A 12017-nucleotide genomic window follows, 5' to 3' on the forward strand; every position below is an offset into this window, starting at 1 on the left:
ACGACCTGCACGCGAAGTCGAGCACTTTACGGTAGCACAGTTTAACGAGGACCAATACCGCACACCCTCGGTCCCTACGCAGACTGATCCAAATGGTCACCCATCCGCACACTGACCGTAGCCAGTGATGCTTGACTTCGGTGATCTGCTGGGAACCGTGTCTTAACGATCAGTCCACTGCGGGACGCTAATTACCTCGAAGTGGCTCTTTAAAGTATATTTTTACTGAACCTAGCATAAATACTCCAGAATTTGAAATTCGTGCATATTGATAAAAGTTGAAAAACGCTTCATGTAAATCTCATTTAATAGAATTTCTAGGACTCTTGATAGCTTATTGCAAAAAATGAATTGACAATTAATAATCATAATCAATCTTAGAGTTAGTAAAAGCAGGTAAAATTCAATTTATTAAGTAGGACAAGAGTGTAACTAAACCGTTCTTTGATAAAAGTTTTAGTTTTTTTCCCAACAAGCAATATACTTTTGTTAACAAAGTACAAATTATAACAAAAATTAAAGCAAAATATATTATCAATATACAAAAATATAAAATAAAATATATTAAACAAAATATCGTTTATATGCAAATCTCCAAAAATGAGAAAGGCCCCCGATTGTATAGCATTACCATTTTAATGTATTAAATTATGCGTATTCATAAATATTTATATTAGAATATTTAATAAATTCAAATATTGCTTTGTAGAATAGTGTTTTTAAAATGAATTATCAACAGACGCTGAAGTTTCTTTAATATTTGAGCAATTTAACTTAAATGTTCAAGTTTTGAAAATTGGTTTTGATCTTTTTAATGTATTAAATTATGCGTGTTCCTAAATATTCACATTGCACCATTTAAAAAATTCAAATATTGTTTCATTAAATAGCGTTTTTAAATATTTGAGCAATTTAACTTAAATGTGAAGGAGAATTTTAAGGTTTCTTGCTTTGAAATAAAAAAAACATTATTTTGAAAATTAATGCATATAGTTATAGTTTCTTTTAATTCAAAAAGATTTACCTGGGCTTTTCATTTCATAGAAAGATCTGTTTTTCTTTGTTTGTTTACTTTTTTCTTTATGTGTTTGTTTTTTTTCTTCCTTGAAATTTACTATAAACCTTGGAATTTTTTTAATTTTAACCACATCTACATTACAGAAACGGTAACTGAACTCATTGTCCATTTTGTTTGGTTTGCAATAGCAATAACATAATTAAACACGACTCTTTTGCAACTTTATTAACTTACCAGCTGAATATAAGTATTATGATGAGTTAGCGTACATAAAGTAAGAGTCAAGTCAAATCAACCCGCTCCGATAGCATATAACCAACTCTCACAACTATTCAAACTGAGTGTGCTGATTGGATTTTTGTCAATGTCATTTGCTACGTCTTTCTCTAGCGCCTTCCAATTATTTTTTCCTTTCTTTGTAATTTATTCGCTAAAATTATAAACCAATCATAAATCAGTTCTTAAATTCTTAACGATTATATTTCTCATTTTAATTAAGTTGAGTTCCTTTACAGAAAATGAAATATCATCATCAATGCTTTTGAATAATAACAACATACTAATTCAAATCAAGTGCTTTAAATTCTGTTCCTCTGCTTATATATATTTGTTTAAAGTGTTATTCTTACGTTGTTGTATGATATTATTTAAAAAATTTTAATTTAAACATGCATTTTGTAGTATTTATACTAATTTAAGTGCTTTATGGGATTTAACAATTTTCAGGCCCTTGACGCTCTTAAGTTTTAAAATTTCTTGTCTAAATTTAACAAGTATGGTTGCGATCCAAATAAATAAAAACTACACATATTCAGTTTGGATTTATTATATGAGGTTTTAAAACGCATGCAAATATAATTTTAAAAATATTTTCGGCTGTTTGAAAAGAATTTTATCACTTTTTAGAGAAAATGTTTTCATAATATAAAAGGTGTAGTTATAACTAATGTCATCAGAAAATTTATTTAGCACTTATTTATAATTTCTTACATTTATTTTATGGAGTGTAGAATATAACACGTTTTCTAGTTACATTAAGTTTATATAGTTATAATAAGTTACAACAAAAATATATTATAATTTAGGAGATTTAATTGTGTTTATAGAATTTTTATTTTCACTCCCCAACACATTTCGTCCGTCTAAAAACTATAACTAGAATATTTGAGTTTAATGGAAGTTACATAAAGAAACAAGAATTTTAAGAAATAAAACTTAGTTTAGTTTCTATGGTCCAAAAAAAGAATTTGTAATGATTGAGAATGACATTTGAGATGAATTGTAAGTTCTTATTCTGGAATAAAAGAGTAAATCTGTGTAAAATGAATCGTTTAAACAATAAAGCATGCTTTTTTCTTAGACTCAAGTTTTGCATAAAGTAATAAAACTATTATTATTAATAGAATTTAACTGCTAGTAACAATTTTAAAACAATACAAATATTTTGTAATGAAGCAAAGAATTTAAAATGAAATAATTATTTTTAATCACAACAAAGACTTGAATATCGTTTAAGCACATCGTGCTCTTGAAATTTCCAAATTAAATTGATCATTTGTGCTAGTTGAAAAAAATTACCATAAAATCACTGAATCACTAATGTTACTCCAAAAATTAGTACTGTATATTGTATAAGTATTGCTGTAAAAATTAGTACAGTACTATATACTGTATAATTATTACTGTGAAAACTAGTGATGTATATTGTATAAATATTGCTGTAAAATTTAAGGTATAATGTCTTACAATAAAAATGGATTTTATCGTGTAATGGATTTTACAGATGATGCACCCAAAATGCCGGTACTTTATACTGTAAATTTTTACATTGCATACTCTGAAATTAATTATTTTGTATTTAAGTTATTCTTAAAAATTTGAATTAAATATGACTTGATATATTTACGTAATTTCAAGCAAACTGACTGCCACTTTTTATTATGAGATAATTTTCAGAAAAATTTTGCATTATAATTATTTTAAGAAATGTTGTGGTGGTCTACTTTATTCTAGCGATGCTTATGTATGTTTTGGACTAAACGAAGCCTTATTAGTAGTCTCTAATTATTATTTCCTAACATAAATGGCTAGTTTTTGTCGATCATCTTTTATTACAAGAGAAGTTTTAAATCAATTCACAGTTTCAAAAAAAATTATAAGGAAAATTCTTAAATTTGAATTAGGTAATACTTTGGATCTATGAAGACTTTTGTTAGCGTTAACTATTGTCTGAGTTTAGTTTGGCGCATGTTTGATTCGTACAAAAGCTTTCAATAAATATGTCTGGGCATATTTTCTTGATATTTTAAAATAAACAAAAACTCTTTCTTGAAGATGGAAAAAATTTTCAATTAAAATTCACAATATCGAAACTTTTAAAAAAATTTGCACTTTATTCACTTGGATAATTCCTAGAATAGCCCACCCCTTAGCGACTCTTTGAAATCTCGCCAAACTAGGTTCTGGAAGATATTTCGGGGAGATATATTGCAACCTTATTGCAAGTTATTTTTTATTCTATTTTATTAATAATATTTTAATGAATTTGTAATAATTTTAATTGTTTTTTGATAATAAAAAAGCAATATTGATCCAAGTAATAATTGCCAACTTGGCGAGATTTCAAAAAGTCTCTAAAGGATGGGCTATTCTAGGATTTTACCCTTCACTTTTATGCTAGTGCCCGTTTACATACGTATGTGCCCGTCTTAGACTGAACAAATTGTTCTTAAATGTTTTTAATAATTATTTACTGAGGTATATGCACTTATCTTCCAGTATGAAACGAGTTTTTAATAAGTTCCTCTTTAAAAAATGTTATAAAAAAGTAATTAAGAAAGTAAAAGTATTTTTAAATCACTAAAATAAAAATTAAAAAGCATTAAAAAGGATTTTTTTTAAATTTCGTACCCAATTAGATATTCTTAATTTGATTATTTGTATATTTTTTTTATCAAAACATTATAGGGCTTTACTTCTGGTTAAATTTTTTTTTTGAATAAAAAAGATATGAAATTTGAAAAAAAGAGAGAGGAAAGTTTTTTTTATCAATAAGGGCGAGAACCATAAGCACTTAAAAAAAAAAAGAAACGTTGTCCTGTTGACTTGAATTGTAAAGAAAAAGAAATCTCGTGGAATTTACCTTCGTTATGACCATATGTTACCCAAATTTGAAATTAAAAATTTAAAAGTAAAAATGAATCGTTTTACTCGCCAACTAGTCCTTATTGGTAAGCCCTCAAAAATACCACGGCGCACTACTATTTGAACTCAATAGTCGTTATTACTCAAATAGTAGTACGCCATGATTTGAACATTTAAACATATGCTATGTATTAAGTGGTATAGTCGAAAGTATTAGAGAGCATATGTACTAATGGCATAGTTGTTATTTTTTGTAATCGAGGGCATCTGTAAAATAAAATAATCTTTCAAAATAAATAGATACTCCAGGTGAAAAAGAATCCAATAAGATCATTTTTGTGGCTTCAAAATATTTTTTTCATATTTTTTATTACCTGTAAATTTAAATTTATTTGTTTTCATTTACAAAGTGAAAATACACATTTGCATGAATACATATCTAACACCCACAGTATTTCTCAAAATCGAAATTGAAATATTTTTTTTTCTGTTGAATTTTTTCACTGTGAAGAAAGGCTACCATGACAGGGAATGTTCAAAAAGTAAATATTAAAACAAAAAAAAAGCTATTCAGATATCAAAAGGCTAAAAATAAAACTCCGAAATATTGAAAGTCGTTGACGTTTCACTTCTTTCCATCATTGAAATGAAAACGGAAAAAGATTCTTTTCCGCCCTGGGCGAATTGGAATGTATGTGTCTAAGGAATGTCAAAGTAATCGAGCTTTTGTAACTTCAAAGAGCTACTTTTCTATGAGGAATACCTGAGCTGAATAACTGATTGCGTAGTCTAGCTGATACAAATTCTGTTTCATTATACTTCATAAGTAGTTAAAAACTAATTTTAGCTCTACAATTTGTGGTAGATTCCTATGCGATAACTTTTCTCTGAAGAATACCCGAACTGAATAAATGATTGGTATTAATTTATTGAAAATAAATGATTGGGTTCTGTAGTTAAAACCATGTTTTATTCTGCTTCATATCTAAATGAATTCTAGTTCCACATTTCGCTACTGTTTGTTTCTCGTATGCTTTACAATGAAGATAACCTAAGCTGAATTAGAGTTCCTTTATCTAACTTTGGTTAAATTTATAAGAACTCTAATTAACTTAATAACTGTTTGGCTAATAATCTATTGAAAATCCTTGCTTACGCAGATTGAGTTCCATTATACTTCATAAGTTGTTAAAATCTAATTATAGTTCCACTTTGTGTCACTGTTTTTCTACTGTTACACTTTACAATGAAGAATAACTTAGTTAAATTTATAGGATCTCTAATAAACTAGAAATCTGTTTGGGTAATAACCTATGGGAAATAATTGCTAAAACAAATTGAGTTCCATTATGCTTCATAAGCTGTTAAAAACTATAGTTTTACATTGTGTCACTGTTTTTGTTTCTCTTACACTTTACAATGAAGAATACCTTTGTTAAATTTATAGGAACTCTAATAAACTGGAAATCTATTTGGGTAATAAGCTATGGGAATTCATTGCTAAAAAAATTTGAGTTCCATTATTCTTCATAAGTTGTTAAAAACTAATTATAGTTCTACATTGTGTCACTGTTTTGTTTCTCTTGCACTTTACAATGAAGAATACCTTAGTTAACTTAGAGGTTCTCTAATAAACTGAATAACTGATTGGATATTAACTTATTAAATATTCTTGCAAAAACAAGTTGTGTTTCCTCAATCTTCATAATACGCTTCGTCGTTGTTTTATTGAATAAAAGTACTTCTTTTCACATGTATTTTTGCGTACACTTTGCATCGATATTCAGAAATCTATCAGGCAAACTGTTAAGAAGATATAAAAATTTTGTGTTCAACAGTACAAATTTGTATTTACATTTATTTACGCATTTTACATTGCTATACACACTAATAAGACAATTACTGTGTCCTATGTATTGTTTCTCTCTTAATCAAATGTGACCCAGCATGAACCAAAAGCTATAATATTTCGAAAGTATAAATGGTTGTCTTGTACAAAATGAACTATTTTTTATTTGCACTTATTTTTTCTTTTATAACTTCAAAACTATTAATCCCAACAGGTCGAATTTTATCTCATTCAATTGAATGTAAAAAAAAATTATCGGAATTATTGTTCAGATAGTTGTTAGATAGCAAATTAAAAGGTGCACTAAATCATGTCATGTGCTTTTTAGACATAAAAAGCTTGCAACTTTTGAACTATTTGTTCTAGTGTCTCGTGTATAAGCTCATTCTATTCACTGAAATATATAAATAGGAAACGGTATCTTACTTCTTTCAATAGTAATATCAGATGCGCAAGTAGGTATTTTATTATATAGATTGTACAAATTTGTATTGGGTATATAGGTACATAAGTAATACAAATTTGTATTTTATTTTCATAAAACTCCTATACCCTCTCAGCTATTGGTCTGAGCGTCTGGGAACTAGTTTCATTCAATTTAGCGCAAAATAAAATTAAATTGAAAACTACATCTCACTTGTCTGTCTAAATGACCATATATTTCGCTACGTTAGAATACAGATACCCTCATATTTATCAGAAAAAGCGGAGAGGAGAAATGCACCAAAAAATTATTTAATAAAAAATAAAAAAATTAATTTAATAATAAATATTTAAAATAATAACTTTTTTAAGTATTTGAAGGGCAGAAAGTATTTAAATCAATTTTAGAGCATAGGAAAATAATGTCTCTCAAACTTTAAGATAAAGAGGCTATAATGTAATATTTTATTTACTGAAAATTTAGAAGAAATAAAATTGAGTGCAAATAAATTTATTATCAATACCCATGCTTCCCACATAAAGAAATATAACAGAGTAAACAATATATAGTTTAGAATAATAAAAAGTGTATAACATGGAGAAAAGAGTATATATCTTCGACGCATTAGCTATGTATTCTTTACTTTTAAGTATCCTCTACCGTTTCTCAAAGTATTTTTTTAATTATCTCCGCTTCCAATTCGCCATCCTCCTCGCCATCAGGTTCATTTTCGTTAGAAAGCTAGTATTTTTCAGGTTACTCGAATCGGTCACATCATCAGGATTTTCAAGAATACCTGAATCTGATTCAGACAGGCTTGCTGCTGTTGCTGCACCTGAATCAGTTTCCTCCGCTCTTCTGCGTCTATTTGTTGTGAAACCCACCCTTCGCAGTTCAGACACTTCTTCAGCTTGCTGGTCAGAACTTTTAATGGCTGCCCCATCAATATATTCTACTTGTATCGTAGCATGACGGGTTGTTGGCATTTGTGAAAATAGATCATCAATAAGTGTTATGTCAGTTTGGACACCGTTGTCTTTTTTCTCTGGACATTCTCTACTTTCTTCCACTTTCTGATGCAAGGCTTGTTGCTTTAGTTCTCTCTCAACTCTCTCACGATTGCTACGTTCTATGTAGACAGGCAGAATCCGCCTACTTCTTCTCTTTCGAAATAATTCATCTATGGTCAAATACTTCTCGCCGTGTGGAAAGAACCATTTAGTTTGGATGCAAAATATTGTAAAATATATCATTGGTATAGAAATCAGGAAGAAAGGAAGTGCAAGAGAATGTTTTAGATCAAGAACAACGGTGAGAATGTGAGGTGTGACCTGGAATTAAAGAATGAAGTATTTTGTACATATGTTTTACTATTTGGATATGCAGGTAGCTAATATTTTACAGATAACACTATTTTTTTAAAAAAAATATTTATCACTTTGTTATGTGTTATTTAATATCTAAAGATGAAGATTTTCAGATTGTGAATAAGAGAATCAGATAAGGAATAATAAAAGGAAAGATAGAGAATGTTTCAAAAGCCCTATGAGATAAAACTTTTCTTGAACACTTATTTTACTTTTAAATTTGTCGTATACTTAGCATTTAGCACTTTGTTACTTGTTAGTCAGTACCTAAAGATGAAGATTTTCGGATTATGAATCAGAGATGTTTTATTATGATTATGAATGAGAGAATCAGATAATGAATAATAAAAAGAAAGGTAGAGAATGTTTCAAAAGCCTTATGAGATAAAACTTTCTTGAACTCTGACACTTATTTTACTTTTAAATTTGACGTATACTTAGCATTTATCACTTTGTTATTTGTTAATCAATACCCAAAGAGGAAGATTTTCAGATAATGAATGACGGATGTTTCATTATGATTATGAATGAGAGAATCAGATAATGAATAATAAGAAGAAGGACAGAGAATGTTTCAAAAGCTTATGAGATGAAACTTTTCTTAAACTCTGACACTTATTTTACTTTTAAATCTGACATACGCTTAGCATTTATCACTTTGTTATTTGTTAATTAATACCTAAAGAGGAAGATTTTCAGATTATGAATGAGTGATGTATAATGATTATGAATGAGAGAATTAGATAATGAATAATAGAATGAGAGACAGAGAATGTTTCAAAAGCCTTATGAGATAAAACTTTCTTGAACTCCGACATTTATTTTACTTTTATATTTGTCGCTGTACTGACGCGTCATCAAAAGCAGGGAATTAAAATTTAAAATGAAATACTGTTTATAATTATGGAATTCATTAATATTTATTAACGACAATTCCGAATCTTAAAATTGACTTGTCATAATTATACATGGAATAACACAATGCGTCACACTTTGTTTAATGTAGATTATGGGCTGGTAGCATCATTAGTCGTTGGAAAATTGGATACCTGCAATCGACGCCACTCACCAGTAAATCGTAGCTTTTGTTTATGCAACGATTCAGCAACCAATCAAGTTTGACAAGAGCGAGTGGTTTTAAAAATTAAAATCTAGTTCCTGAAACGAACAAACCAACAATCCCTTCAAACCTCACCCGCATGAAATGGTAACATTTCCCTTTACAACCTCAAACATGAACGATTCAAACGGTATTAAATCATCGTTTTAATTAAATAGAAAGGTAAAACGATAGTTTTATTTTAAGTTGCAGCTTAGAACTAGATAGATTAAAAGACTACCATAGGTCGTTCCAATAAATTAATTAATCATTAAATAATTAGTAATAAATATAATTTATATTCCCCTATTCATTTAGTTTTTCAAAACCGAATTTAAAGCTAATTATCTTATTGGAAAGTTCAGTTTTAAATATAGTTGAAATTTATATCTTATCTCGATTTTGATTCGTGTAAGTTAAAAGAATCTTATCTGCTCTTATTGAATTATCTACAATAATAAAATGAAGATTTTTTTTTCTCAATGTATGTCTCTCTAATAAGTAACCTTTGGATTCCTGAAAATCGGACAGTGGGTTAAAAAGGTAACTTTAGTCTCCGATCTTAAAAATCATGAAAAAATTTCTATTAGATAGTTCAGGAGAGACATGTAACAAATGGAATTTTCTAATTGATTTAGAGTGAGCACCATAGATATAAATGAAACTGCAGACGATTTCAAAGATAGCGTCAGTGATGTTTGCTGGCTTATAGTAGATTTTATTAATCAAGAAAGGATTTTATTGCATGCTCTTAGATATTTAAATAGTTTTTATTTGTTATGTCTGAAAAGGTACTACGTGCTTATATTTTTAAAATAATGACTTTCAAAAATATTTCTGTGATAAATAATTAAGAAACAACGGTATTTAAAATAAAAATAATATATTGCGTATTGAAAAACAAAATTATGATGAGGTAGTACTAAATCGTTTAGAACAAAGATAAAAACTCGCTATACAAAAACTCGCTTTAACGCTCTTGACGCCAATGATACTTAATTAATTTTGAGAATAGGTACTATAACTGAATTTAAAAAAAAAAAGCTATGAAGTCAATAGCAACATTAATTGCGAAATGGTACCAATTTGTCAAGGAAAAAAGTAAAAAATTGCCATATTATTATTGAAGCCTATACCTAGTTAATTTTGGTAATAGGTACTAATTAAAATAAATTTTTAAGCTATGAACTAAAGAAACGTAATAAATGGGGAGGAAGTTCTTATTCGTTTAGGTTAAACTTAGGTAAAAATTGCCTTGCTATAATAGACGCCAATGATGCTTAATTAATTTTGTTAAAAAGTACTACTTGAAATACAACTTAAACAGTACTGATTAGCAAAATTAATGGAGAAATAGTACTAACTCGCTCACGAGGAAATTATTCTCGAGGATTTCCCATGCTATTATTGACGTCAATGGTGTTTATTTAATTTTGGTAATAGGTAATTTTTGTATTACGGTAATTAGCGCAAATTTAATCAATGCCAAATGTTCTATTGTTGGTAAAACTTGTATATTTGTTATCGATTAAAATTGCTGTCCTACTATGCAAAAAAACTGAATGCGGATTTTTTTTTTGATTTTTGAAAAGATACTGAGCACGGAATTATTTTGAATTTTGATGGAATGAACTACTAAAAACATGTTTTGCTTAATCTAATAATGTTAAGCACATTCGTCAAGGACGAAAAATAATAAGTAAATAAAGGGAATTATTTTTGCTTAGTTAATTGTATTGGTATATGTCTTTCAGTTTTGTCCTTGATTTCTAAGTGCTGTTCCGTGCTAATTTATTGATAGTGTAATTTTTTTCATGCCGTACGGAGAACAGGTATTTAGCTAGTATCTTGCAAACTGGCTTGATTTCGACAAAACGATTTTAAATCTCGATTAACTGTAAATTTTACATATTTAACACTAGAAAGACTAAAATACCTGGTCAAAATAAATATATTTTAAAACTATATACACCAACCGATATAACTACCGATAACCGATACACCAACCGATATAATATAATATTGCCCAAAAGCAGTCAAAATAACTGTTATTCTATGAAAGAATAACTAATGTATAAAAAAAAATTAAATTATTTTAAAATATTTTTGATATTATTGTCAGTTATATAACAAGTTATTAGTAAACATCAACAATAAAAATAATTATAAAAATGAAAAAATTCCAAGAAATTGTGTCATCATAGTTTTTCGAATTGAAATTAAAAAGCGGTCAAAATGTCTTCCTTGGGCAATCTAGTATTCAAAATGAATAAACCTATTGTGAAATTCTTAACATCTTTCATTAAAAAACGTATCGTTAGACTAATAGACACAGATAGTATTAGTGCACATTATTTGACTCATATTTCAGATTGAAAACTATATTTCAAAATTATTTCTAGTAGCATAGTTCCTTAGAAGAAGTTATTGCAATAAATTATTGAGCAAAACAATAATAAATGTCCCATTTCAACATCAAGAATATTTTTCTATCTTTCAATTTATTCCCAATTTCAATTAAAAAGTTTTTTATACATACTTCAATGATAAAAATAACAGCATTTTATGGCAACAATTTAAGAGTATAGTTATCTAGTAGTGTGAATGTGACTTAAAAATAATGCGTTTAATGTCCGTTAATTGTTGCAACCGTAAATGTTTGCAAAAATTTAAGCAAGTCATAACTGTTATCTGCTTAAAATCTTGGAATAGCTCCCTTACTAGATTAAAAAAATTGCTTGGATGAATATAAAATATTTATAGGAGACCGTCAAAAGTGACGTCAGAAAGTTTTGACGGTATTTTACTGTCTACTATTTATATTTAGTATTCTATTTATAAAATGGTTTTGATCATTTAACTAGGTTGATTGTGACATTTTTACAGAAAACATATTCATGTGAAAAATTTTAAAATTGAAAGTTTTTTTTAAAGAATTCTATTTCAATTTGATTAGTAATAAAACAAAGTGACCATTTTTGTTTTTTCTAAAAATTTGCTTAGGAGTTTCGCCTAAAATGATTCAAATTTGAATTTTTTACGAATTTCTTTTTTCATATGCACATGTAATTCGCATGTAAGAAAAATTATCAAGTATTAAATATTAGCCACGAAGC

The 12017-nt window shown here is 27.9% G+C and overlaps 1 protein-coding gene across 3 annotated transcripts in view; it reads left to right on the forward strand.

Annotated features, from left to right (window-relative positions):
* Nucleotides 1-12017, forward strand: part of LOC107445120 (potassium/sodium hyperpolarization-activated cyclic nucleotide-gated channel 2-like) — a 627568-nt gene that overhangs the window by 301683 nt on the left and 313868 nt on the right. The gene's annotated exons all lie outside the window — the stretch shown is intronic.

This window comes from Parasteatoda tepidariorum, chromosome 3 (assembly GCF_043381705.1).
Source record: "Parasteatoda tepidariorum isolate YZ-2023 chromosome 3, CAS_Ptep_4.0, whole genome shotgun sequence".
NCBI lineage: Eukaryota > Metazoa > Arthropoda > Arachnida > Araneae > Theridiidae > Parasteatoda > Parasteatoda tepidariorum.